The sequence below is a fragment of the Bos taurus genome, chromosome 8 (genome assembly GCF_002263795.3).
Source record: "Bos taurus isolate L1 Dominette 01449 registration number 42190680 breed Hereford chromosome 8, ARS-UCD2.0, whole genome shotgun sequence".
Taxonomy (NCBI): domain Eukaryota; kingdom Metazoa; phylum Chordata; class Mammalia; order Artiodactyla; family Bovidae; genus Bos; species Bos taurus.
In genome coordinates, this window is record NC_037335.1 from 73,442,428 (window position 1) to 73,458,296 (window position 15,869).

The 15,869-nt window shown below is 44.7% G+C and overlaps 1 long non-coding RNA gene and 1 other non-coding gene across 2 annotated transcripts; both read left to right on the forward strand.

The window, feature by feature from the left end:
• Nucleotides 1-5,867: 5,867 nt before the first annotated feature.
• Nucleotides 5,868-12,279, forward strand: LOC104969415 (uncharacterized). The gene is made up of 3 exons (XR_808428.4): nt 5,868-7,056; nt 10,408-10,567; nt 10,647-12,279. It is a non-coding gene; the product is annotated as an uncharacterized lncRNA (long non-coding RNA).
• On the forward strand, nt 6,224-6,295 carry TRNAW-CCA (transfer RNA tryptophan (anticodon CCA)). Its single transcript has one exon. It is a non-coding gene; the product is annotated as a tRNA-Trp (tRNA).
• Nucleotides 12,280-15,869: the final 3,590 nt, after the last annotated feature.

A 15,869-nucleotide genomic window follows, 5' to 3' on the forward strand; every position in this document is an offset into this window, starting at 1 on the left:
AAACTGGGGTGGTTAGACATCTGAAAGGGCTTTCCTGGTGGCTCAGTGGTAAAGAATCTGCCTGCAGTGCAGGAGACCCAGGAGACGAAGGTTCAATCCCTGGGTTGGAAAGATCCCCTGGAGGAGGGCATGGCAAGCCACTCCAGTATTCTTGTCTAGAAAATTCCATGGACAGAGGAGCCTGGTGGGCTACCATCCATGGGGTCACAGAGTCAGACATGACTGAAGCAACTGACCACAGCACATAGTGCACAAACATCTGAAACATCAAGAGTACCACTGGGAATTTGGAAAGAGTTGTTAACTCTCAGAGAGCTCAGGGGTTTCGACTGTCCATAGACCACAGGGAGGAAGTCTCGGTTGGAGGTCCCAAGTTTTGTTTCTCCAAGATAATCTACTTAGATCCCTTGACGTAACTTGATTCCTATTTTCTGCATTTTTATCCTCCTTATTCACAGACATTTTGAGAACTTTTGTGATGTTATTAATTTATTAGAAATTACTAGCCATGGATAATTCTTTTTTTTTCCCCTATTGTTCCACCATTGACAGCCTGTCATCTGCAGCAACTATAGTTTAGTGACTATGGTGTGTTTGACCAACTTGGACTTTTTCATTGGTTGAATCTGTTTGTGGTTCAGTTGATCTAAACATCAATCATGACGCACAATTGGCATGGTAATCTCTCATAAGTTACAGTCTCGCTGCACAAAGTTTATAGCACCTTTACTAATTCTGTTGCAAATATACTGGAGTATCTATTGTATTTGTCTGTGCTTGTTTTTTAAATTTTTAATTTAGAAGTCCAGGACTTCCATGGTGGGCCAGTGGTTGAGAGTCTGCCTGCCAAGGCAGGGGACATGGATTCGATCCCTGGTCCGGGAAGATCCCATATGTCACAGGGCAACTAAGCCCACCGGCCACAACTACTGAGCCCACGCACCCTAGAGAGCCTGTGCTCTGCAACCAGAGAAGCCACCACAATAAGAAGCCCACACAACACAAAAAAGAGTTGCCCCCGCTCACTGCAACTAGAGAAAGCCTGCGTGCAGCAACAAAGACTCAGTGCAGCCAAAAATAAAATAAATAAATAACTTTAAAAAAAAAAATAAAATAAAAGTCAAAAGTACTGCTCAAATAGTAAAGCAATGGTTTGTTTTTCCTCCTCATTTGAGGAGGAGGAAAGTGAAATAGAAGCCTCCACTTGCCTGCCAGCATCCCTCCCAAACTTGCCCAGATATCAGCCTATATCAAGCTTTGGCCCCATGACATCTGATCCCCGCCTCTCAGCCTGTCAGTTTACTCTCCTGCCTTCCCTCCCCACACACCTCGTTTACCTGTTTCCATGCTGCCCCAGTCCCCAACTCCCGTGCCACTACAGCTCCAGAGCCCATCCTGACAGAGCCAAAAGGGGCAAAGAAGACTTTTGTGGCTGCAGCAGCACAAAGAATACCTCCTATTGTGTGGGTTGGTAGTGTTTCAGGGCTAAGGAAAAGTGAAAGTGAAAATCGATCAGTTATGTTTGACTCTTTGCAACCCTGTGGACTACACAGTGCATGGAATTCTCCAGGCCAGAATATAAAGCCCCGGCTAAGGAAGATCCAAATCATACCTTCTGGTGATGGCTTTCATCCTGCATCTGAATTCTCATGATGCTGTGCTCCCCACTTCCACCCCTGGTTCCTACCTAAGCACCCAGACCTATTAGATCAAGCAACGCTTTGCTGCTCCAGGTCTCCAGCCAGGGCGTGGACTCTTGCTGAGCGTCCTGGAGGAGACGTGCTAGACCCCCCTGTACTGCCCACCTGCTTAATTTTCAAGTGGAGTCTGCTTCCTGAATCCCCCAGGGCAGCTTGGAACAGCTTGCTTGGGACTTCCTATGTCCACTACTGGGCCACACTGCCTACTCCTGTCCCTGGACAGACGTCCTCAGGTTCCTTATCTAACCCTCTGCCAAGCCTTCCAACATGGGCCCCCAAAGAATCACAAATGAAGACTGTTCCCTCCCCAGGACTTCCCTGGTGGTCCAGTGGTTAAGAATCTGCCTTGCAATGCAGAGGATGCGGGTTCAATCCTAGGTTGGGGAACTAAGATTCTGCATGCTGTGGGGCAAACCACAGCTGGAGTCCGGGCAGTTCACAACAGAAGATGCCAGGTGCCACAACTAAGACCCAAGGCAGTCAAGTAAATAACTATTAAAAAAATAAAGTAAAAAGACTGTGTCCTTCCCTTGGTGGGAATGTAAAATAGTGCAGCCATACAGAAAACAATATGGAGGTTCCTCCCAAAATTAAAAATAGAACTACTTTCTGATTCAACAATCTCACTTCTGGGGATATATTCAAAAGAAACTATGCCAGTATCTCAAAGAGATATCTGAACTCTCATGTTCATGGCAATATTGTTTACAATAGCCGAGGCATACAAACAACCTGAGTGTTCATCACTGGGTGAATGGACAAACAAAATGTGGTCTAGACATAAAAAGCTTCCCTGATGGCTCAGTGGTAAAGGATCAGCCTGCCAATGCAGGAGATGCAAGTCCGATCCTGGGTCAGGAAGATCCCCTGGAGAAGGAAATGGCAACCCACTCCAGTATTCTTGCCTGGGAAATCCCATGGGCAGAGAAGCCTGGTTGGCTACAGTCCATAGGGTTGCAAAGAGTCCGACACAACTGAGCATGCAGCACATACACACAATAGAATATTGTTCTGCCTTTAAAAAGATGGAAATCCTACCATTTGTGACAACATGGATCCTGGGGGACGTATGTTAATTAAACAAAATTAAGAAAAATACTGCATGAACTAGAGGGTAGACAGGAAGTTTTCTCATCACTCACACGTAAATAACTATGTGAAGTGATGGATATGTTAATTAACTTAAGTGTGGCAATTATTTTACAATGTATAGGTATTTCAAAACATCCAGGGAATTACCCAGCAACCCAGTGGTTAGGACTCCATGCCCTCACTGCCAAGAGCCTGGATTCCATCCCTGGTTGGGAAACTAAAGTCCCACAAGCTGCACAATGCAGAAAAAAAAAAAAAAAAATCCAATTATATGCCTTAAATATATACAATTTTTATCAATTGTACCTCAATAAAGCCAGGGGGAAAATACAATTTTCTTGTTCTAATTGCTTTCCTCCCTTCTAGTCCAAACCTACCCATCTTCCCTTGACTGTCCCCTACCATGAAAATCTCTCCTTCCCTCAAGTCCTCCTATGCTGAAAAGCAGAACTACAGTTTAGTACATAATTATGTCCTTCCTTTATTTGCTCCCTGCCTTGTGTGTGTCACCTCTCACCAACTAATTTGTAAACGCATTAAGTGCAGAGACCAAGCCTCTCTGTCTCGTTCCTATTAGGCTGACTTATTCATTAATTCATCAGATATCTTAGGAGTTACTCGGTCCCAGGCACTGTCGTTCTAGATACTGAGATGCAGGAGGCAAGGTGGCAAAATATACAGGATTCCTGCTCTCAGGATGAAAAGACAGACAACCAAATACTTACACAAATCAATGTAAAATTACGCCAGAGAGCCACTGTGAAAAACAGTATGGCAGTTCCTCAAAATATTAATAAGCGAATTATCAGATGACCCAGCAATTGCACCTCTGGGTGCTTTGTCAGAAGAACTGAAAGCGAGGCTCAAAAACATATTGGTACACCCATGTTCACAGCAGCATTACTCACAGTGACCCAAAGGTGGAAACGATCCAGGTGTCTGTCAACAGACGAATGCATAAACAAAATGTGGTCTGTCTATACAATGCAATATCGTTATCCAACCTCAAAACGGAAGGAAATTCTGACACATGCAACAACATGGATGAATCCTGAGGACATTGTACTAAGTGAAATGAGCTGGTTGGACCATAAAGAAAGCTGAGCATTGAAGAATTGATGCTTTTGAACTGAGGTGTTGGAGAAGACTCTTGAGAGTCCCTTGGACTGCAAGGAGATCCAACCAGTCCATCCTAAAGGAAATCAGCCCTGAATATTCATTGGAAGGACTGATGGTGAAGCTGAAACTCCAATACTTTGTCTATCTGATACAAAGACCTGACTTATTGGAAAAGACCCTGATGCTGGGAAAGATTGAGGGCAGGAGGAGAAGGGGATGACAGAGGATGAGATGGTTGGATGGCATCACTGACTCAATGGACATGAGTTTGAGCAAGCTCTGGGAGTTGGTGATGGACAGGGAAGTCTGTCGTGCTTCAGTCCATGGGGTCACAAAGAGTCAGACACGACTGAGCGACAGAACAACAGTTGTCAAACTCACAAAGACAATGTAGAATGGTAGTTGCCAAGAGCTGAGGGGAGATGAAGTGGAGATCTGCTTTGTGAATGAAAGATTTGAGATGAAAAGAATTCTGGAGCTGGATGGAGGTGACGGTTGCACAACCACGTGAATGTACTAACACTACTGAATCCTGCACTTGAAACTGGTTCAGACAGTCAATTGTATGTTATGTATATTTTGGCACAATTAAAAATCATTTTTTAAATGACCAAACCAAAAACCTTACAATCAGACACGAGAGCAACAAAAGCAAGACCAGGATGCCCTGAGGAAGTGATGCCAGAACTGAGTTATATGTGGAATCTAAAAACAGGATACAAATGAACTTATACACTAAACAGAAATAGAGTTACAGATATAACAAACAAGCTTATGGTTACCAAGGTGTCAGGGGGGTGAGGAGGAGGAAGATTGGGATTGACATACACACATTGTGTGCTCAGTCTCTCAGACATGTCCTACTCTTTTCGACGCCATGAACTGCAGCTCTGCCAGGCTCCTCTGTCATGGGATTTTCCAGGCAAGAATACTAGAATGGGTTGCCATTTGCTACTTTAGGGGAACTTCCCAACCCAGGGATCGAACCGGAGTCTCCTACAAGTCACCTGCAGTGGCAGGCAGATACTTTACCACTGCGCCACCTAGGAAGCATGTCATATATACACTGCTGCTGCTGCTGCTAAGTCGCTTCAGTCGTGTCCGACTCTGTGCGACCCCATAGATGGCAGCCCACCAGGCTCCCCCGTCCCTGGGATTCTCCAGGCAAGAACACTGGAGTGGGTTGCCATTTCCTTCTCGAATGCAGGAAAGTGAAAAGTGAAAGTGAAGTCGCTCTGTCGTGTCCGACTCTTAGTGACCCCATGGACTGCAGCCTACCAGCCTCCTCCGTCCATGGGATTTTCCAGGCAAGAGTACTGTATACGAAATAAAAATTAATAAGGGCCTACTATATATCACAGAAAATTCTCTACCCAATACCCTATAGTGACCTATGTGGGAAAAGAATATAAAAAAGAGTGGATATATGTAAATGTATGGGCTTCCCAGGTGGTGCTAGTGGTAAAGAACCCGTTTGCCAGTGCTTCGATCCCAGATTGGGAAGATCCCCTGGAAGAGGGCATGTCAACCCATTCCAATATTCTTGCCTTGAGAATCTCATGGACAGAGGGGCCTGGCGGGCTACAGTTCATGGGGTTGCAAAGAGTCGGAAACAACTGAAGCGATATAGCATGTATGCATGTAAATATATAACTGATTCACTTAGCTGCACACCTGAAACTAACACAACATTGTAAAGCAACTCTACTCCAATAAAATTTTTAAAAATAAATTATTAATAATAATAAATTAAAACAACAACAGCAAAGTGCAGTGCCTCTGCTGAGATGGGAGATAAGGTTAGCTCGGTAAGATTGCCAAAGTGAGACCTGGCTTTTAGCTTGTCAAGGCTATGGTTTTTCCAGTGGTCATGTATGGATGTGAGAGTTGGACTGTGACGAAAGTTGAGCACTGAAGAATTGATGCTTTTGAACTGTGGTGTTGGAGAAGACTCTTGAGAGTCCCTTGGACTGCAAGGAGATCCAACCAGTCCATTCTGAAGGAGATCAGCCCTGAGATTTCTTTGGAAGGAATGATGCTAAAGCTGAAACTCCAGTACTTTGGCCACCTCATGCGAAGAGTTGACTCATTGGAAAAGACTCTGATGCTGGGAGGGATTGGGGGCAGGAGAAGAAGGGGATGACAGAGGATGAGATGGCTGGATGGCATCACTGCCTTGATGGACGTGAGTCTGAGTGAACTCTGGGAGTTGGTGATGGACAGGGAGGCCTGGTGTGCTGCGATTCATGAGGTCGCAAAGAGTCGGACACGAATGAGCGACTGAACTGAACTGAGCTAACTGCCCAAAGGGTTCCTTGGTGGCTCAGAGGTTAAAGCGTCTGCCTCCAATGCAGGAGGCCCAGGTTCGATCCCTGGGTCGGGAAGATCCCCTGGAGGAGGAAATGGCAACCCACTCCAGTATTCTTGCCTGGAGAATCCCATGGACGGAGGAGCCTGGTAGGCTACAGTCCACGGGGTCACAAAGAGTCGCACACAACTGAGCGACTTCACTTTCACTTTCACTTGAACTGCCCAAGGGAAGACGAAGCCTTTGTTATGGTAATGAACGGGGAGTCCTCTGCAGGAATCCGAACTCCACCCGACGCTGGGCACCCCGGCCATAAGAAAGGGCAGGGCGGGAGGCTGAGTTCCCTCCCTAGCTCTGTAGGTGGCAGTGCGCTTGCATCCTTGAGGCGGGATGCAGGCGTGGCCACCCCGGCGCCTTGCTCCAGCCGAGACCAGATCTACCCCTGTCCGCGCTCCAGGAGAAAACGGATCTCTGCAACCATCTCGTACGCTTTCCAGCCGCCCATCCACCGGCCTCTCCTCCTTCAGTCAGCCTGCAAACCTAGAGGCCCGTTTGCAAAAAAAAAAAAAAAAAAATACAGCGTGGAAAAGCCTCCACCGAGTTCGTACAAAGCCCTAGCTCTCTGAATGGATTCTTTGGTTTGTTTTTACTTTAACTGATTTCAGCCTTTAGTCCTGCGCAAACCGCTCTGCTGCTGAGAGATTTAAAGGAAAGGTTCTGCGCCTTTAAGAACTCAATTCAGCTGCTCCACGGACTGAAGCACGCCAAGCCTCCCTGTCCTTCACCATCTCCCGGAGCTTGCTCGGACTCCTGTCCATTGAACCTTAAGGACTCCAGGTCAGGCTAATTCTTCCTCAGCATGTTTGTCATTCAAGCTGAAGTCTCTTTTTGGCTCATGCCACCTGACCCCATCCCCCCAACCAGATGATTTGAGGCTTAGTGGTGACTTGTGCTCTCAGGGTCACTCCATGAGTTATCTCCAGTTGTTCAGTCTCTCAGTCATGTCCCACTCTTTGAGACCCCATAGACTGCAGCACGCCAGGCTTCCCTGTCCTTCACTATCATCGGGAGTTTGTTCAAACTCATCTCCATTAAATTGGTGATGCCATCCACCCATCTCATACTTTGTCACCCCCTCCTCCTGCCTTCAATCTTTCCCAGCGTCAGGGTCTTTTCTGATGAGTCAGCGCTTTGCATCAGGTGGCCAAAGTATTGGAGCTTCAGCATCAGTCCCGTTCCAATGAATATTCAGGGTTGATTTCCTTTGGGATTGACTGGTTTGATCTCCTTGCTGCCTGGCCCTTCTGAAAAGGAGTTAGTTCAGAGGCTTAGGGTCCCAGCTGCCTTTGAAGAAGGTAGAGTGTCCTGCTCCTCAGTTAGACACTGGTTCCACAAAACCAAGCTGTTGCCTGAAGTCTTATGAAAAGAAGCACAGAGAGTTGGGGTTCTGGGCTCAAGTTCCCTCTCTACCATTTACCAGAATAAATGCTGTGCTCTTTTGAGTTACAGTCTGCAATGTGGCCCTTCCCCAGGGGTATAATGAGAGGATAGCAGTGCCAGACCCAAACCAAAGAAAAAAATCACTAACACGGATATCTTGTCTTTATTTAAAATCTTGATATTTTTTCTTTATGCACCACCCCCGCCCCCCCCTTTTTTTTTAAAAGATCTTTTTGGCCACTCTGTATAGTATGTAAGATCTAGTTCCCTGACCAGGGATTAAACCCAAACCATCTGCACTGGGCGCTCAGAGTCTTAGGCACTAGACCACCAGGGAGGTCCCCTCAGAGGGTGATTTTTGTTTGTTTTTTATTTATTTTAATTGAATGAAAAATTCTTTAAAGTTTATAGTGCTTTACAATTCTCAATAGTTGCACACACGTGATGTCATCTAATCCCATAGTAACCCTTTTTTTTTTTGGCCCCTGCCCCAAGGTTGTGCCTCCTCCTACCCTCTCCCCACTGACAACCACTAATTTGTTCTCCATATCTATGAGTCTGCTTCTTGTTTGTTTTATTCACTAGTTTGTTGTATTTGTTAGATTCCACATATAAGTGATATCAAACAGTACTTGTCTTCCTCTGTCTGACTTTATATCACTTAGCCTTATGCCCAAAGAGCAGTTTTAACATGAGTTCTGTGCATATAGATGGTGGAAGAAAGAAAGAAAATGAAACAACATGTGAGAAGAGCATGAGCGTGTAGGTGGAAGAATGATCCCATTTCTTCTTTCCTTTTGGCCCAGGATGAAGCACAGTAGCATCATCACTTCTGTTTCCATCAGTTATTAATGACAGTTTCTGTGTAGGGTGGGAGAAACACAGAAGGGAAAAACAGCTATGTGTCTTCTCCAGAATGAAAGAGATGAGAGCAATGGCAATTTGCCCCCCTTAAACCTCACACCTCCCTTTCCACCTTTGTGTTAGAATTCTAGTTTTTAGCTGAGTACATACTGCCCACCCTAGAGGCTTCATTTTCCAGATTGTCTTACAGAGGTGTGGCTGTGTGTCTAATTTCCCACTGAAGAAATGTGGGACTTTTTAAAAGGGAGAGGATGTTCTTATCTTCTCCCTATTCTTCCATCTTGCTGCCTGGAATATGGATGTGATGACTGGAGCATTAGCAGCCACTGTAGAGCAAGAGGCCACCCTACAGGTAGAGATGGAAGGGGCATGGGTCTCTGATGGTTTTGTGAAGCTGTCCCAGAAGTCCTAGAATGCCTAACTCTATTCTTTTACATGAAAAAGAAATGTTATCTTATTGAAGACTAAATTAGAGGAGGGGGGTGAGGAGTCTTTCTACTTTATGCAAGTGAACCTAATCCTAACTGATAAGATAATTTATGTCAAAACAACATAATCCTATTTTGCTGGGAACTTTCTTTTCTCAATGTACAGCAAGAGACCATGGCCAGAACTAAAAAAGTTCTAGGATGTATCTAACCTTTCCTGCATTATTAAAATGTCACATTCATTCCAGAGACCAGAGCAACTGATAATGTGCCAGGCCTGGAAAAGACCCCACCCAGGGAAGTCTTCCTCTTCCTGTTTCACAGTAACTGAATGAACCAAGTTGTGGTATCAACATTTGAGAAGCTCCCCCATTGCCTCCCCAGCAATGCAACAGAGAAGTAAAATAATCAACTGTCACAGCGCTGATTGGGGGGTGGGGGAGCATGTTAAGTGACATTAGTTTGTGCCAAGTTTTCATGTCCTCACCCTCTTTTAACTTTATGTCAACCTGGTAATAGGTATTATTGTCCTCTGTTGATACATGTGTAAACTGAAATGCACAGAGATGGACCTGCTGACCCTTAGACAGTGAATACTTGGGATCCTGCTCCACAAATTCATGTTGAAAGAATGAATGAAAGCCCATGATTTATTCATTACCTTGCTGAGCATAGATGTAAAAGACAGATGTAAAAAAAAATTCTGATGAATAACATCCTCCTTCCTAATGTATCTTTGAATGCCTGAATGAGAATGACTGTGGGTGGCATCCCAATCCCTGGGTCAGGAAGATGCCCTGGAGAAGGAAATGGCAACCCACTCCAGTATTCTTGCCTGGAGAATCCCATGGTCAGATGGGCCTGGCAGGCTAAAGTGCATGGGATCTCAGAGTCAGACACCTCTGAAGCGATTTAATACGTACAGTGGTATGGTGAATGTATAGCATGCTATCCAGTCCCTGGAGTCCCTGATTTGGAGACGTGAAAGCACTCCAGCCTGGTTCACCACCCATCAGCACCACCTTCCTGTTGGATTTCTGTTCATCTATCAGCTTCTGAATCTCCTGGTGTCACAGGGCGGTACCTTCTCCAAGTGCCCTCCTGCTCTTGAAAGTTAGTGGTATCCCCAGAGTGGCTCCTTTCCAGGTCCCTGGCACTTCCTAGACCATGAGAGCTCAGGAAGAGGGGATCCAACTCCTGCTCAGAGCTAGAGTCCCCTTTTCTTGTCCAGCTCCCGCAAACTATCATGGTTTCTATGCATGAGACGGTTGGATGGCATCACCAACTCAATGGACATGAGTTCGAGGAAACTCTGGGAGATAGTGACAGTCAGGGAAGCCTGGCATGTTGCAGTCCATCAGATCATAAAGAGTCGGACACGACTGAGCGACTGAATAACAACAGCCAGTCCTCACTCCCCAAAAGCCTAATTTTACTTCTGTTTTTCAAATGATAGGTTTCCATGGCCTATAGCAGAAGATGTTAGGACAGAATCCAAACCCTCAGTAACACGACACGGAAAATACAGATTTGAGAAACAGATGGTCTTACTTCCCAATAAGGGGGAAAAAATGATTTTACGCAGGTTGGAGTGGAACCAGCGAAGACTTGCCACTGTAGGTAACATTCCAACAAAACTTTGAGGCTATGAGTTATTCTCAGATAAGAAGCAACTTCTAACATTTTTATTTTTAGCAATTCCAGCACTATGTGCCAGTCACATACTTTACAGTGAAGCACTTGAACCCTCCCTCCAACAACCCTACCATGGAATCTACTATTAACTGCACTTGATAGATTTGAAAACAGTCACGTGGGCTTTCTGGGGGCTCAGTGGTAAAGAATCCACCTGCCAATGCAGGAGACACGGGTTCAATCCCTGGTCCAGGAAGATCCCACATGCCATGGGACAGCTAAGCCAGTGTGCTACGGCTACTGAGCCTGAGCTCTGGAGCCAGCAAGCCACAACTGCTGAGCCCGCAGGCCCTAGAGCCTGTGTGCCACGAGAAAAGCCACTGAGATGAGAAGCCTGAGCACTGCAACCAGAGAGTAACCGCCCTACCACGAGAAAAGCCATTGAAATGAGAAGCCTGAGCACTGCAACTACAGAGTAACCGCCCTGCTCGCTGCGACTAGAGAAAAGCCTGCTTGCAGCAACGAAGACCCAGCACAGCCATAAATAAATAAATAAAACTATATTTTTAAAAAAGAAAACCGAGTCAAGTAACTTTCCCAAGATTGAGTCCCACCGTTTTGACTCCAGGGCCCGCACTTCTAATCATTATTGTAGATTAGATTATGAAACTTTTATCTGTTGCTATGAGGATTCAACCAGGTGCTCTTTCCTCTATTTATTTATTTTTTCCCTCTGTTTACAATGCCCTCCAGCAACCCAGTGGTCTAACCAGCCCCTACTTACTCAGGGGCCCAGGGCTCAGTGTTAGTCTACTTTGGCTGCTGTAACAAAATACCATAGACTCAGTGGGCTGAACAGCAGAGAGCTATGTTCTCACAGTCCTGGAGGCTGGAAGTTCATGATCAAGGTGCTGGCAGGGTTGGCTCTCCTTGGCTTCCGGAAAGCTGCCTTCCCACTATGTCCTCATGTGGGCTTTCCTCTATGTCCACATTCCCCTGGAGCTTCACTGGTGTCTCAAACAGTAAAGAATCTGCCTGCAATGCAGGAAACTCAGGTTTGATCCCTGGGTCAGGAAGATCCCCTGGAGAAGGGAATGGCAACCCACTCCAATATTCTTGCCTGGAAAATCCCATGGACAGAGGAGCCTGGCGGGCTACAGTCCATGGGGTCACAAACAGCTGGACAGGACTGAGTGACTTATCACTTTCATTTTCACTTTTTTAACATCACCCTCAACTAAAAACACTTGCCTTCCCACACTCCCTGGTACCTGGGAGTTGGGTTCTCTGCTGCTTGCAGCCTAGAGGCATTTCTAAGTGCTTTATCTAAACAATCACTACGGGAAACTGAAAGCCACTGCCTCTGGGGATAGCAGATAAGCACTAGGGAAGGAGAAAACATTCACAAAGAAGTGAACCTGGATGCCCACAAGTCATCTTAACTGAGTGTTAAAACCTCAGTTTTCAGGAATCAGAAAAACTGTAAAAACCAGAAATATGGGATTTCCCTGGTGATCCATTGGTTAAGATTTTGCCTTCCAGTGAAGGATATGTGGGTTCAACTCCTGGTTGAGAAGCTAAGATCCAACATTGCCTCAAGGCCAAAAAAACCAAAGCATAAAACAAAAGCAAAGTTGTAACAAATTCAATAAAGACTTAAAAAACGGCTGACTTCAAATTAAAAAAAAAAACACCTTTATATAAAGGGTGAGATAGAAGTTGGAATTTTCAATATTAAACTAAGGGAAATAAATGTTTTATGCCTCATACTATTATATAGCCAAGGCAAATGTATACACTGAGTCCAAACCAAAATACAAAACCAATGTATTCAGTGGCTCAGTCATGTCTGACTCTGCAACCCCATGGACTGCAACACAACAGTCTTCCCTGTCCTTCACCATCTCCCAGAGTTTGCCCAAGTTCATGCCCATTGAGTAGGTAATGCCATCCAACCATCTCATCCTCTGTTCCCATTTTCCTCCTGCCTTCCATCTTTCTCAGAATCAGGGTCTTTTCTAATGAGTCAGCTCTTCGCATCAGGTTGCCAAAGTATTGGAGCTTCAGTTAGAGCAACAGTCCTTGCAATGAATATTCAGGACTAATTTCCTTTAGGATTGACTGGTTTGATCTCCTTGTTGTCCAAGGGACTCTCGAGAGTCTTCTCCAGCACCATAATTCAAATGCATCAAGTCTTTGGCGCTCAGCCTTCTTTGGGGTCAAACTCTCACATCCATACATGCCTACTGGAAAAACCATAGTTTTGACTGTACAGACCTTGGTCTGCAAAGTGATGTCTCTGCTTTTTAATATGCTGTCTAGGTTTTAGTACTTAAATTAACACCATCATTTTAATATGCTAGATCGTGTTTTACAAGATTAACTCACACTTGTTAATATTAAGGCCCCATAGCCTCAGGTCCTGCTCTGTATTTCAAATATTCTGTATTTTGTCTTTGGTGAGGCAGAGAACATCTATTTGTGTAATAGGTTGCATGAAATGGCATTAATAATTTCCAAGCTTTGTTTCAAGAGAATCTGACTCCATGGCTTCACACTCAAAAGTTGCCAGTGGGCCACCTTCACTGCCAGTTTAATGTAGTGTCATTTGATGGCTACAAAGCAATTTTGTCCCTTTGAACGGGAAGTTAACATTGTGACTTTATTGAAATATGCACTAAATAAGTATCTAATCCAATTATGACTGGCATTGGTTACAGAAAATTTCCTCATGGTGCATTTACAATTACACATATAGCCAATGATCTCTCACCAAGCTGGCATGGCCTGCCTGACACAGGCCGCACACAGAACATGTGACCTCTCTGCCGATACACGACTGATATCCAAGCCCCTGGCTTGTGGAGGGCACAGGTGATGGTTTAGGCTACTCACTTTCCCTGACTGAACTCCCCAAAGATGTTCAGTTATGTCCTATACTGTGACATTAGTTGAGGCAGTCCAGAGAGCATTGAACAACACAGGTCTGAACTGCACAAGTCCACTGATTCAGGAGTTTCTTCTACTAAACACAGTACCTGCGTTTTCATTTTACAGATTTTATTTATTTATTTTTTAAACATCTGCTTTCTTTATATGTATTTATTTTTGGCTGTGCTGGTCTTTGTTGCTGCAAGGGCTTTTTTCTAGCTGTGGTGAGCAGGGTCTACTCTCCAGTTGTGGTGCTCAGGCTTCTCATTATGGTGGCTTCTCTTGTTGCGGAGCACAGGGTCCTGATGTGTGGGTTTCAGTCACTGTAGCACGTGGGCTCTAGAGCACAGGCTCAACAGTTGCTGTGCACGGGCTTAGTTGCTCCTTGGCTGGTGAAATCTCTCCAGACCAGGGATCAAACCTGTGTCTCCTGCATTGCAGGCAGATTCTTTACCACTTGCGCCACCGGGGAAACCTGTTTGGCCTTTACTTGACCTGAATTCAATCTTAAACACAGATTCAAACGTGGACAATTCTGATGATTGCAGTCCAATGCCAGCATCTTCCTGGGCCTTTCCTTATATATTCACTCCTGTATTGCATAGAATCAACCACTCTCCTCTGCGTCCAACTGTGCCCTGTGCCACCTTCTATCACTGAAGAGGTAAAGGTTGAAAGCTTTCTTCCATCACTCTCCATCAGCTAAACCACAGGTTCCTACTGTCACTGGTGAATCCCGGTTAGTCTTTGTATCCTAGGATCTGGTACAATGTGCAGGAGGGTTGTTGTGGAAAGTTTCTGAAAGAGAAGAAAGAAAGAGGAATAGAAGGGGAAAGAAGAAGAGGGGAAGAAGGAGAAGGAAGAAGGGGAGGAAGAAGAGGAGAACATACTCTCAGCTTTTTCAGAGAGACTTATATTTTGAAGGGAGTTCTAGTCTTATAAATAAGACCCTGATCATGGACTCAGAGCTGCATCTGGCAGGAAGGGGTATCTGGGGGTGGAGTGGGCGCAGCAGGTGGCGTGTCCTGGAGCCTGTCCACAGTCTGGCTCCCAAGAGGCCATTGTACACAACTCTTCCCAACTCATTTCCCTTTGGGAAACTTGAAAATCTTCCATTTATGCTGCTGAAACTTTCTCAAGAGCCAACTTTCCCAGCACACCATGGGCAACAAGATTTCTCTGTGACTGAAAGCAATGAAGTTTTATATCCCGAGGGACAGAAGACTGTGTGGGGTGCAGAGGGACTCTGGAAGCGGAGCCACGGTCAACCTACCAGGTTCAGGCCAGTCCTGGGTGAGTACCACCCATCTGCACATGCTCAGCATCGCAGCCTTGGCCCCAGGATGCCTCTGGAGACACATCTTTACCACCTTTTATCAAAGTCATCATGGAAGCATTCAGGGAGATTTTTGTCTTCTTTTTCGTTCACTGCTTCTAATCTGTTAGAAGCAGGCTGATAATAAAATTCACCATGTTAATGACTTACCAGTCCTAACAGCAAACAATCGAACGGTCTCTTTGCTTAATATTTTCATGAGAGAATGTGCACGTGACCTTGAGCTTGGTGCCAGTTACATTTCTATTTACGTGGAGACTGGGGACAATTAGGACATTTATCTCACTTCATCACTAGTCACCCTTTCTCCCAGATTTCCCCTCCCTCTTCCCCAAAGAAATGAAAAAACGTTTTCATTATAAACTGCTATCTGTTGGTGAAAGCAGCTATTTTTAAAAAATGATGTCATAGCATCTAGAATGCTACATTGTTCTGGTTTCAGAAAACGCTCAATGGATTCCTTAGTTCTAGCTGTTTTCACATGTTAAGTGAACACCAAGTAACCTCCCTTCCTTATCTCCTATCTTCTTTTATTCATTTTCAGAACTGTCATCTGGGGCCTAGAGAAACTTCTGTAAGTTTATGTATTTTCCTACCCTTAAAATAATATCCATTTTCATATATTGTAAGGATATAACCATTCTTTGTAGGATTTTAAATTACCATCTTTATAATTCCAACTTAGAAGAACTTTCCTGTTACATCAGCATATATTTAGGCAGCTTTCACTTGTTTTACAAAACCTAAATAAGTCCCACTGAATTATTTTCTATAGGAAATCTTCAGGAATAGAAAGTGCATTTTTAAAAAACTTTTACAAAAAGAAATACAATAACCTCTCCAACCAAAAAAAAACCCAACCACACAGCCACAAATGTTTATTATCTATCTGTACAAAATTGGAGCATTGTCTTTAGAGATCTGTTTTCTAGCTATATTCTTTCCAACAACATGAGGAATCAATTGCACTTTTGCAGGAACAATATTTTATGTGTGAAAAATAAAGAAACTTCAAG